At 52.1% G+C, this 11,245-nt stretch overlaps 1 long non-coding RNA gene across 3 annotated transcripts; it reads right to left on the bottom strand.

The window, feature by feature from the left end:
- Positions 1–2,712: 2,712 nt before the first annotated feature.
- Positions 2,713–10,918, bottom strand: LOC122905130. Of its 3 annotated transcripts, XR_006384323.1 has the most exons (5): positions 9,884–10,034; positions 8,550–8,629; positions 6,391–6,500; positions 4,873–4,950; positions 2,713–2,879 (listed from the first exon to the last, which is right to left on the bottom strand). It is a non-coding gene; the product is annotated as an uncharacterized LOC122905130 (long non-coding RNA). The 3 variants fall into 3 exon arrangements; XR_006384322.1 differs by lacking the exons at positions 2,713–2,879; positions 9,884–10,034 and adding an exon at positions 10,810–10,918 and having other exon boundaries at positions 4,806–4,950; XR_006384321.1 differs by lacking the exon at positions 2,713–2,879 and having other exon boundaries at positions 4,806–4,950.
- Between the last annotated feature and the right edge of the window lie 327 nt (positions 10,919–11,245).

Here is an 11,245-nt window from a genome sequence, read left to right as displayed (position 1 = left end):
TCATGATTTAGCAAGATTCTTTGCTGAGACTGGCTGGGCAGGCCCAAGACAGAGTGGGGACCAAGGTCAAGGCCTAATCAAAAGATGTTCAGACTAAAGTCTGGCGAAGGAGAGAGCCTTTATCACAGGTCAATTGTCTTAGAATGTGTTCCGCACTGTGAGTTTGTATTCTTGATTCCTCTTGGTGTAACTCGACTTGTTCCTCTATGTCCGTCTTTCCTGTACACTGCAGTGTAGTCATGAGGCTTGGTTAGATTCGTGTTAGTTACACTGGCAGGACTAATTCACAGGTGGCATCGTATTTCTCACATTCTGTTACATGAGAAGGTGCATAATTGTTGTACACTGGTGATGCCCGGTTTGATTGCTCAGTTAAGATGTTGGGTTACCAATAGTGGTAGTATTCATTCTGATGCTCAAACTGTCCCAAATTTGGCCAGTAAGAATCCTTTCTATATCTTCCATTTTTTTTTAAAGATTTTATTTATTGATTTGACAGACAGAGATCACAAGTAGGCAGAAAGGCAGGCAGAGAGGGAGGGAAGAGGGCTCCCTGCTGAGCAGAGAGCCCAATGTGGGGCTCCATCCCAGGACCCTGGGATCATGACCTGAGCCGAAGGCAGAGGCTTTAACCCACTGAGCCATCCAGGCGCCCCTTTTCCATGTTTTTGAACATTTCCTAGTCTTTTGGTACAATCTGATGCCCCAGTCTCACTTTCTTGGCTCCAGACAGAGAATGAGACATTTCTCCAAGGGACAGAAAACATGGTCATCTTTCTCAATTACCCCGAAGTAAGGTGTCCAGTTCCTTACCCGTTTACATAAGCTTCGCGGTAGCTAATGGTTCTTAGGTGCTGTGTGCCTGGCACTCAGGGTTTTCCATGCATGGCCTCATTTACTCCATAGACCAATTCTTTATGGTAAATACTTTTACTTATCCCCAGTTTACAGATGAGCATACTGGGGTGTGGAGATGTAAACTGCACAGGGCCACTCGGCGAGCAAGTAGGGAAGTTAAAATTGGAACTCAGGGCACCTGGCTGGCTCAGATGGTTGGGCGTCTGCCTTCGACTCAGGCCGTGGGTCCTGGGGTCCCGGGATTGAGTCCTGCGTTGGGTTCCCTGCTCAGTGGGGAGCCTGCTTCTCCCTCTGCCTCTCTCTCCATCTTTCATGAATAAATAAATTAAATCTTAAAAAAAAAAATTGGAACTTAGATCACTCTGACCCCAAAATAAAGCTTGGAGGCGCTATGCCATATTGGCAGCATGCCAATTTTGTTACCAAAACCAAAACAAAACCCTACATAAAAAGAACAACTTCATAATATCTACAGTTAAAAACAAACCCAAAAACCATGCTTGAAGATGACAGGCATGAGGCAAAATTTAAAGAAAGAAATCCTGGAGAAATCTGGTACCTTTCCCCTGTATTCTAAATTGCTAGTAATCACAATTTAGGATAACCCAGGTCAGGCCTGGAATGTCATGAGAAAGCTTTCTTGTAACTCCACTGGAAGCCTTATCATGGAATGAAATGGAGCAGGGACTTTGGACCAAGTTAGTGTTAAAAGCCTTTCAAGGTTTTCTCACACCTATCAGCAGTTTTCTCTCCATCTGGGGTGGTCTATCCAGAGCTTACGCTGTCCAGGTTAATGGAAGGAGAGGAGGGGAGAGGGGGAGAGGGCTAGGATTCTGTCCTGCTTCTCCTGTCCCAGAGTGCTGGGAAGGGAGAGGGGTAACTGCCTGGAGGAAGGGGCCCTTTTTTCTAATCTGCCCAAAGGTGCCTTATTGGCCAGCAGGGGCCTCATCTGAGCGAGGTTCTTCCTCTACGAACCTGACTGTTCTGGGTTCAAGGGCGAGTGACTCTCTGTTATCTCTTCACAAGAGAACACTTCCTTCTCCCCAGAGGAATTTACAGTTGTGGTTATAACCTGAAATTTAAATGCAATTACATTTCTCTTAGAGCTAAGAGCTAAGGTTGTCCCTAACAACCTGCCACTTTCCTGCTTTCCTGCTCAGGAGGAGTCTTCGGCCTTTCACTCCTCTTGCCCTTTGCCACTGTGACCTCAGTGTCCATTGGAGCCTGGGCTGGTGTTTAGTGGGGAGCCTTCCCCCAGGACACTAACTCCCCAGCTTGTCCTCCCACCCCCGGCCCCGAGTTTTTGTGCGGGACAGCAAGAGGCACGCGAGTGCCCCAGGGGTGGCGAGGGGTGACAGGGAGTGATAGGTGGCGGCCCGTTAAGATAAGGAGGAAGAATAAACAGAAGCAGATGTGCCTTCAGCCCAGGTCCCCAGCGCACTGAAAAGCAAACAGATGGCAGCTGGTCTGCAGGGCAGGACCCGGCCTCCTTGGAGCCAGGAGCGGGGTGGGGCTGCTCAGTCCTCATCTCTCCACTGGACCTTGTTCTCCTTCCCTGGAGACAGGCCAGAGGATCCAAACCAAATATATTCACATTCTATCTATTATCACTATCAATGACTCCTCTCCATTTTATTTCATTACTTATTTATTTTTTATTATTTATTATTTTAGAGAGAGTGTGTGTGCGCAAGCATGGGGTGGATGGGCAAAAGGAAAGAAAGTCTTTTTTTTTTAAGATTTTTTTCATTTATCTGTTGGAGAGAGAGCGCAAGGGAGGGAGCACAAGCAGGGGGAGCAGCAGGCAGAGGGAGAAGCAGACTCCCCACTGAGCAGGGAGCCTGATGCAGGACTTGATCCCAGGACCCTGGGTTCATGACCTGAGCTGAAGGCAGATGCTCAACCAACTGAGCCACCCGGGCGCCCCAACTCCTCTCCATTTTCAAAGATGTGCAGGGACAGTCATTCTCCTGTGAACCGTAGAGGTGGAGACTGCGTGCACACATACACCTCCTTCCAGGCTGAGATTAAAAAGCAGGAAGTGACTTTAATCCCCTGGAGTGATGTCCTCTAAAGTTATGGGGCCGCCTCCCCAGGATGACCCCTCCGGCTCTAAAACTCCTCTGGCTCCCTGGACAGTTTGGGACTCCCCACCCCAATCCGGAAGGGACCAGAGCAACAGAGGGTGGGGACGGTAGGGGTGTGCAGTGGGGCGGGGCGGGGGTGGTGGTGATGGCTGGTGGTGCTCTGGGGCCCTTGTCTCGCATATAGTGTCTAGCATAGTGTCTACAGCGGCACTTCCCTTTCAAAGGGGACCTGGACTGACTTGAAATTTGTGGGTTTTAATATTATCTAACTATGTGCAAGTTTAATTCTGGGGGTACACTCTGTGTGCTTCTAAGTAGTCTATATCCCTAAAATTGAAGAAGGAAGGAAGGGAGGAGCCCAGGGTCTCACCTACCCACTGGTCCAGGGCTTCAGGGCGGAGTGTCTCCGGGAGGGTTTTTTTCCCTCCCAGTCAGACCTGCTGGGACCCCCTGTGGATCTTGCTTCTGCTGGGGATCCCTGGGCTCAGGTTACACTGCCCCCGCCCTTCTGTTTGTCCAGCCTGTGGTGGCAGCGGTTCCCTGCTGTTGCTCATCTCTGGTTTGCCTTTCCCCTCTACCTGGATTCTGGATTCTTCTATCCTGGCAAGCTTGGGAGGCAGCATTTCGTAAAGGTGGGAAGTGCAGGGGTCTTAGGTGGGATGCCCCAAAAGCTAATTCTAAGAGGGAGATTTGCACGCAGAGAGTTTAGGGGGGAGCGTGTCCCCCAGTAGCAGCTCTAAGAGTGAGGGGAGGACTGGGCAGAAGATGTGGACATGCAAAGGTTGCAACAAAAGCTCTGACGCCAGGATGGCCCTTCAGAATTGTCTCAAACTGGAGCAAGGGACTGGAGTTTTGCACCCCTCCCCCACCCCAGGGTGGCTGAGTTGGGCTGGCGTTGCCCCCCAGGAAGGGGCAGGTGTGGGACGGGTTGGCTCCCTGCAGGCAGGGCAGTTCCTGGGGAGGGACTGGCTATGAGCCGTCATCAGGCCTGAAGGGGAGCCTGGGCAGTGGTCATAGCATCTGCTTCAGGTTCAAAGCCCACTTTGCAACTTCCTAGTTATGTGACCTTGACCTAAGTCCTTACCCTTGAGCATGCGTTTCAGTGAACTGACCCGTGAAAACGGAAACTGTGAGAATTGAATGAGACCGTGTTGCATGTTCTGTGGGGGAGAGAAAGTCTCCGCCCTCCTCTGCTGGCTTCCCTCCACGTCGCTGCTGTAATCTGTGCGGTCAGGATCCAGGACACAGTTTCAGCCACGTTTATGAGCGGTGGGGCTCTTGTGCAATAAAGGGTTGGGTGCCCAGGTGCCACCTTTACTCCCACTTCCTATTTGCAGGGGCTGGGTGGACCTTGCTCTCCTCACTGGGGTGGGATGAGGAAGCTAAACCAGATCCTCCTGCCCACTGGCCTCCTTGCCCTCCCTCTTCTGCCTCCCAGAAGCACTGGCTGGTTGGGACTGGGCAGGGCACAGGGGAGTGAGGGCTCCAGATCCTGGTCCCTGAGCTCGGTCCTGGCGTTGACCTCAGAGCACTGCTCTGAGGTGTTGGATCAGGCTCTGTGCTGTGGAATGGCACCCCAAATTTCTTCAGGGTTCCTCTGGTACCTACGGAGACTTGATATGAATAGGAAAGGTCCTTCCTCTGGGCACACACAGCCTCAGGAGTGCTCAGTGAGCAAATATTGCCTTTGTGCAAACTAGAAAGAGGCCCCCAATCCTCCCCCATGTACTTGAGGTGCAGTGTACAACCTGCCCAACTTTACAGGGTGACCCTGAATGAAAATTCCACCTGATGCCATGAGCTCCTTGCCATTTTCTCAGGACCTGCCAGATCTAAGGGTGTAGCTCAGGGTTTTGCATATTTTGTGTGTTTTATGTGTATATTATGGACATTCAAGTTGTATGCCACAGAGCCGATCTTCCCATACATTAAACCTCTGTCTCTGCATTCAAGCCTTAGATGCTGCTTTCTGTGATGGCATTCATGGATTCACTGGGTCCTGGAACTGCAAAGGAGCAGAGAGATGATCAGCCATTGCTTCGTGACAGGGGCACCAAATCTCTTCCTTTGGGGACAGATCCCCCAGTCACAGAAGCATCCCAGCCCCACGAGTCTGTCTTACAAGTCTCCCCTGTTTTGCTCAGAGCCCATGCCTAATAACTTGCTTGTCCCCGGGCATGGACAACAGCATCCTGACATGTCCCTGGAGAGGTGGTATGGACAGAGCAAAAGTCAGGAGCCAGGTGACTTCAGGCTGGATTTAGCCTAGTTTGTTTGATCCAGAACTGAGTGTTGACTCTCATGACTTTTCTTGAAAAAAATGTACGTGGTCCCAATGGGCCTGCCTTCCTTCATGGCAACACTTGACTAGACCTGAGCGGTGTCTTCCTCAGTGGAATTGTAGGAGTGGCCTTGACCCCAGTTTCATAGGGAAAGGATATACTCCAGAATCAGTTAGCCTGAGTTCGAATCCTGGATCACTTATTAGCTGTGGGACCTTGAAAAGGTCATTTCTTTGTGCCTCAATTTTCCCATCTGTCAAATGGGATGAGGAAATAACAGCACTCATATTACATGGTTGCTAGGAGGATTAAATGAATAAGTTGGAATGACAACAGGTGAGTTTCCCCTGAGTAGATATTTACGTGAAGTTTCCACAAACATCATTCCATCATCACAGTGACCTCCCAGCAATGGATGCAAAAACACAACTTGGGAAAGTCACTCTTTGATCAGTAAGGCCCGCTGTACACCGCAAGGCGATCAATTGTCCAGACTGCCCAGGCCGTGGGGTCGGGGGCAGCCGTGCCTCCTGGTCTTGTCCTGCTTAGAACTCTGGCCCTGCCCGGGATATGAGGGGAAGCCATGAGAACAGCAAGTCACACCCCTGGCCACTGCCTCGGAGAGCCCATCCTGATATCCCCGGGCATTCGTCCTGCCTCTTGTAAGTCATTCAAGGCTGTCAGCAGCAGCCTCCCACGACGTTCCCGGCCAGTTTTTATGTCCCCCCTGACTCCTGCTTAGGGTAATGAGTTCCCTGAGCTTACCACCCACCGAGTGAAGTCAGATTTTCTTCTATCCTTCCTACTCGTCATTCTCTCAGGCTTTAGGCAGAGCACCCTGGTCTAGTTCAGGATTTGGTTGGTGAATGAGTTCATGACCGCTGTAACCATAAAATTCATGATCAAACAGATGTCACTCCCTCGTAGCCTTTGTCTTCCCAGATGGAAGAACCCTCAACACAGCGCTTGGGGTTTTTATGGTAGCTCCCCGATTTCCTTGACCGCTTTGGCTGGCCCTTCTAGTTTCCCACGGTCTCTCCTGAGGTGCAGGAAGCACTCAGGACAGCAGTCCCCTCCCCAAACACACACTGACCCTGTGCCCCATTCTGTCACACTTGGATGCAGTTCCAAGTACCGAGGGAGAATTTCACTTCAATACACACCGATGGCAGTCATTTTGTTGGAAACTGGAACAAGAGGGTATTGGGAGCTGGTGAGAGAACAGAGTGTCGAAGCAGCAAGCAGAGCACACGCATGGGATTTTGCAACAGAGCTGTGGGAATAGTAGCAGAAGCTGACATCTTAGACCTCAGACTCAGAGCTCCACCCCAGAGTTGCTGTACACATGCTGGTGCTTGCCCCCCTCCCCCCATGGTCCTGGGGGGCTGGGCTGCGTCTGCCAAAGGGGTCACCTTTTCCTGGTTTGCATAAAGACGGCTCAGGGACCAGCAGCAGTCCTGCCCCGTCGGGGACAGCTGTGTCCTCTAGATGGGAAGGCAGAAAAAGCCAGGCCAGAGTGAGGCACTGGGTCCTGCTACTCTGCCGTAAAGGTTTGGTTTTGTTGTTGGTGTTTGTTCCCACCTGCCCCAGAATTAGAGGAAGTTCTTTTTTTTTTTCTTAAGATTTCATTTCTTTATTTGAGAGAGTGGGATAGCAAGAGAGAACAGAGCAGGAGTCGGGGGCAGAAAGAGCAGCAGGCTTCCCACTGAGCAGGGAGCCAGATGTGGGGCTCCATCCCAGGACCCTGGGATCATGACCTGAGCCAAAGGCAGACACTTAACTGACTGAGCCACCCAGGCGTTCTTGTTTTTTTTTTTGTTCTTTTTTTTGTTTTTTTTTTTTTTTTAATTTTAACTGATTTTTATTTATATACAGGAGTACCAGTACCCAAGGCTTAAGGTCACAGTTTGGCGAACTCTAGCATGTACATACATACACATATGTATCTCCATCACCCAGATCAAGAATGTTTTCAGCCCCCACAGACTGTATATGTAATTTAACATTTTCTAGGAGCCACATTAAAAACACATAAGAAACAGGTAAATTTTAATTATGTATTTGATTTAACTCAGGGGATCCCAAATAGTCTTTTAGCATATTATCACTGTTAAAGGTTTTGATGAGCTGTTACTTTTTCAGTCTTTGAAATCCAGTGTGCAGGTTACATGGACAGCACATTTCAGTTTGGACTAGCCCCATTTCCAGTGCTCAGCACTTACATGGGACTCGTGGCTACTATAGGAACAGGGCATGTCTAGAGAGTAAGGAAATTAAGCAAACCCAGCCCACTGATCACAAGAGAAATCTGGTTAAGTATAAGCCACTGACCTTATCTCTATTTACAGTATTGACTCTTTAATTTCCTTTTAGTGAAAATAAATCCCCACCTATTCTCAGTTCCCTAGCCCTATTTTCCTCTAAGGTCATATACTCAACTCAAAGAATTTTCCTACCATGAGCAGTTTTGGTTCCCTTTTGGGCTCTCCTATGAATTAAGTTGTCATTCTCCCCATTCTGAGGCAATACTGAATATATCAGGGACAAGTTCCTCGCTTGACCAGTAGTCACCAATCAGATAAAAGTCGTTCTACTCTTGAGCTTTCCAACCTGCCCGATCACCTAAATCACTTCAAAGTGCTTAAAACAAAAAATGGTACACATCTAAGACCTCCTGAATCCCAACCCAGAGACATGCTCAGCTATGGGCATTTTAAAATTATTTTTTAAAATGTTTTATTTATTTTTTAGAAAGATTTTTATTTATTTAACACAGAGACAGTAAGAGAGGGAATATAAGCAGGGGGAGTGGGAGAGGGAGAAGCAGGATTCCTGCTGAGTGGGGAGCCTGATGTGGGGCTCGATCCCAGGACCCCAGGATCATGACCTGAGCCAAAGGCAGACACTTAACCACTGAGCCGCCGGGCAGGTTTTTTAAAAAAACCTGACGGCGATGGCCATTCGGGCTTGGGAAGCACTGAGGATTACTCGCTTTACTGAACACGTCAGGGTCTTCAACTGTGGCAGAGAGAACAACATTTTAACAATGTTGTCATGGCCACAGGAGTGGGGGTATCTTTGATTCTCAGCGGTGGGACTGCTGCCAGTGGCCAACTGGAGGCTTCAGAGGTCCCCTTGGGTGTAGACCATTGTGTGCAGGCAGAGCCCAGGACAGGAAAAAAACCTCTCCAGTGGGCAACCAATATGGGAGAAGACAGAGGGCCCCAGGCCCCGAGTTGGCCTAACAGTTAAGTATGGCTAAGGAAGAAAGCCACAGTTGGTGACCCATCTTCACCCTCTGGCCCCGGCATTCTGTTCTTACCTCCAGCACTCGCTTTCCGGGCAGCGAGTCAGTCCATCAAATCCCTTCTTCACACACAGGTGTGTAACAGCAGAGCCAACCTGTGTTTCAAGGGGACAATTTGAAAGAGCAATGCTAAGAAAAAAAAATTACAGTCATCCTTCTGGATTTCATTTTAATTGCTGGGTGTGTCCTGGGCACCAGAAATCATAAAGCAGGTCTGGGTTCCTTCCTTGGATGTATTTAAAGAGTCCTGGGTTTGCAGTCAGGTCCCCCGAGCTCTGGACTCACCGTTATCACAAAGAGCTGCATCTCTTTGGGGATATGGTTGAACAAATCTGAGTGTCACTTCTTCCCCTGGTTACCTATGAGTAGGAGTACCTGCCTTATAGGTTCGAGTGATTGCCAGATAAATCTCACAGGTGAAAGCAGTTTGGAAAAGGTAAAGCATTACACAATGCAAGACGCTAACCTTTATAGCAGAGGAAATGAAGTAGGGTATAGGACAGTGGGGACCCTTCACCAGCTTCTAAGATGGTCAGGTCAGCGAGCACGTTTCTTCCTCTCTGCCCTCCTCCCTTTCTTTTCTGCCCCCTCTCCCTTCATAATGGCTTTTGTATGTCTTTACAAGCAGCAGGGGCTCTTATCCTAAAAAATGAGTAACAGGCTCCTGGTTATTTGGGCCTTTGATACACACCTGTCCTGGGCTTCTGGAAAGGCAACCCCCAAGAGAAAGCTCTTGGCCAGGCGTCCATAAATGTTGCCAGCGGCAATTCCTTCGCAGGCCGGTAGGCTTCCATCGGCTTTTTTTTTTTGGGGGGGGGGGTGTCCCCTGCGTCTATCTTTGATTGGCTGGCTGCAGCTGGGACCAGGAGCGTCAGGCCCTGTGCGGTTCACAGCCTACGCTGAGCGCTGCTTGCACCTTTGCTGCTTCATGTCCCCAAGTAGCCCGTGGAAGCTTCCTCCTTCTCCTCCTCCTCCTCCTCCCCCTCCCTACCCTCCACGAGTCCATTCCAGGCTACTCTTCCAGTCCTGCCCAGTCCTGCGCCGGGAACCCACAACCTCCGCTCAAATCGCCTCCTTGGGGGAATCTTCCCGGGCTAAGCCCAGCCACCACCACTGGGAGGGGGGAATCAGTTCCCGAGCCACGCACACGGGCTGTGTCTTTGTGACTTTCCCAAGCCCCGCCAGCTGCGGCAAAATGCTTAGGCTCCTTCTGAACTGTTCTCCCCGCGACATACAGGTCGGAGGATGCAGTAAACCTCCCAGCTCCTTCCCGAAGAACGCTGGGACTTAAATGCGCTGGGCCCCAGCCAAACATTAGAATAAAGTGGAAAATTTTTGCCATCACTTACAGAAAGTATTTTCACTCGGCAGAAACAGCATCTACAGCTCTTCGGAGCAAGCTTGTTTTAGCACCGCCGAGCACGAGAACACCGGTGCGCGCAGGGGCGCTTTCCGGAGGCTGCTCCAGCCCCCCTCCTACTTCCCATCCGGCTGTCATTGTTCCCCCGCCGCTCGGGGAGGCGAACCCCGCAGCCCGGCCGGCGCGCCCCCGCAGCCCCCGCCCTCCTGACCAGCCGCAGCAGCCGCAGCTCGGGACCTCCCTGGGCGAGCCGGGCGCGGGAGCTCGACGTGCGCGCGGGGGCGCGGGGGCGCGGGGGCGCGGGGGCGCGGGCGGGGCTGGCGCTGCCAATCCCCGCGCGGCGCACGTGCGGCACGTCTCGGCATCCGGGCCCCCGCCCGGATCCGGCTCCGCGGGGGATGCGGGGGGAGGTGCAGGGGGGGTGGGGGGGGGTGGGTCGGGGACAACCGGGGGTGCGTCGACCGGGAGGTTAGAGGTGGGACAGTGCGGGGTTCGGGAATGCGCTCAGGGGTCTGGGAGGGGCGAGGGGGCCGGGGGGGGGGTGGTGTCAGTAGGGTGTTGAGAGGCTGTGAGCGCGTGGGGGTGGGTGGGGGCAAGGGGGATGCTTAAGGGTCTTGGCTGGATGGGCGGGGGGCGCGGGCGCGCAGTGAGGCGGGTGAGTCAGAGCGCGCAGGGGGAGTACTCCGGGGCGGGTGAGAGGGTCAGAGACGCTTGGCCTCCTCCCTAACCAATTAGAGGAGCGCCGGGAAATTCCCCACGACTTCCCATCCGATTTCCGACCCCCCTGTCACTAAAAAGTGGGCCACACACGGGTGGGGACGGGTCTGTCGTCCACATCCAGCTTAGCCGAGGGCCCACGGCAGGAGGACGGGGGCCCGGGAAGCCCGGGAGGGGGACTTCACAGGCTGGGCTCACCTGTGCTGGAGGAAGCTGATCATTTTAGGCACCTCTTCACCTCTCTTCTCCTCCCCCCACACTTCCCCCATCCCGGCCATCTCCGCTCAGAAACAGGGAGTGTTTTATTTCTGGCTGTGATTTTGAAACCCAGCCATCCCATGTGTCAGCCACCCGGCGGAAGCCCAGGCATCAGAGCCGTCCCAGTGGGCCCGCGGGTGCGCAGGAAGCAAGAGAGGGGCCGCCGCCTGCAGGGGACGAGGCGTCACGGACGGACCACTCTGAGATGGAGCTTGCGTTAATGTCCTGCCTTAGAAGGAAGGCATCCGAGCCAGCGTTCTCTATACAGAACGGTCTCTTCGTTCTCTGCTCTGCTGTTTGGACCCCGGAAAGTTCCAGGTCCCAGCATGGAAGCCGGTCGGATGTCGCTGTACCTCGCTGCGAGTCCCCGGAGCTG

Source organism: Neovison vison, chromosome 4 (assembly GCF_020171115.1).
Source record: "Neovison vison isolate M4711 chromosome 4, ASM_NN_V1, whole genome shotgun sequence".
Lineage (NCBI taxonomy): Eukaryota > Metazoa > Chordata > Mammalia > Carnivora > Mustelidae > Neogale > Neogale vison.
This window is presented reverse-complemented; position numbering and strand designations above follow the sequence as displayed.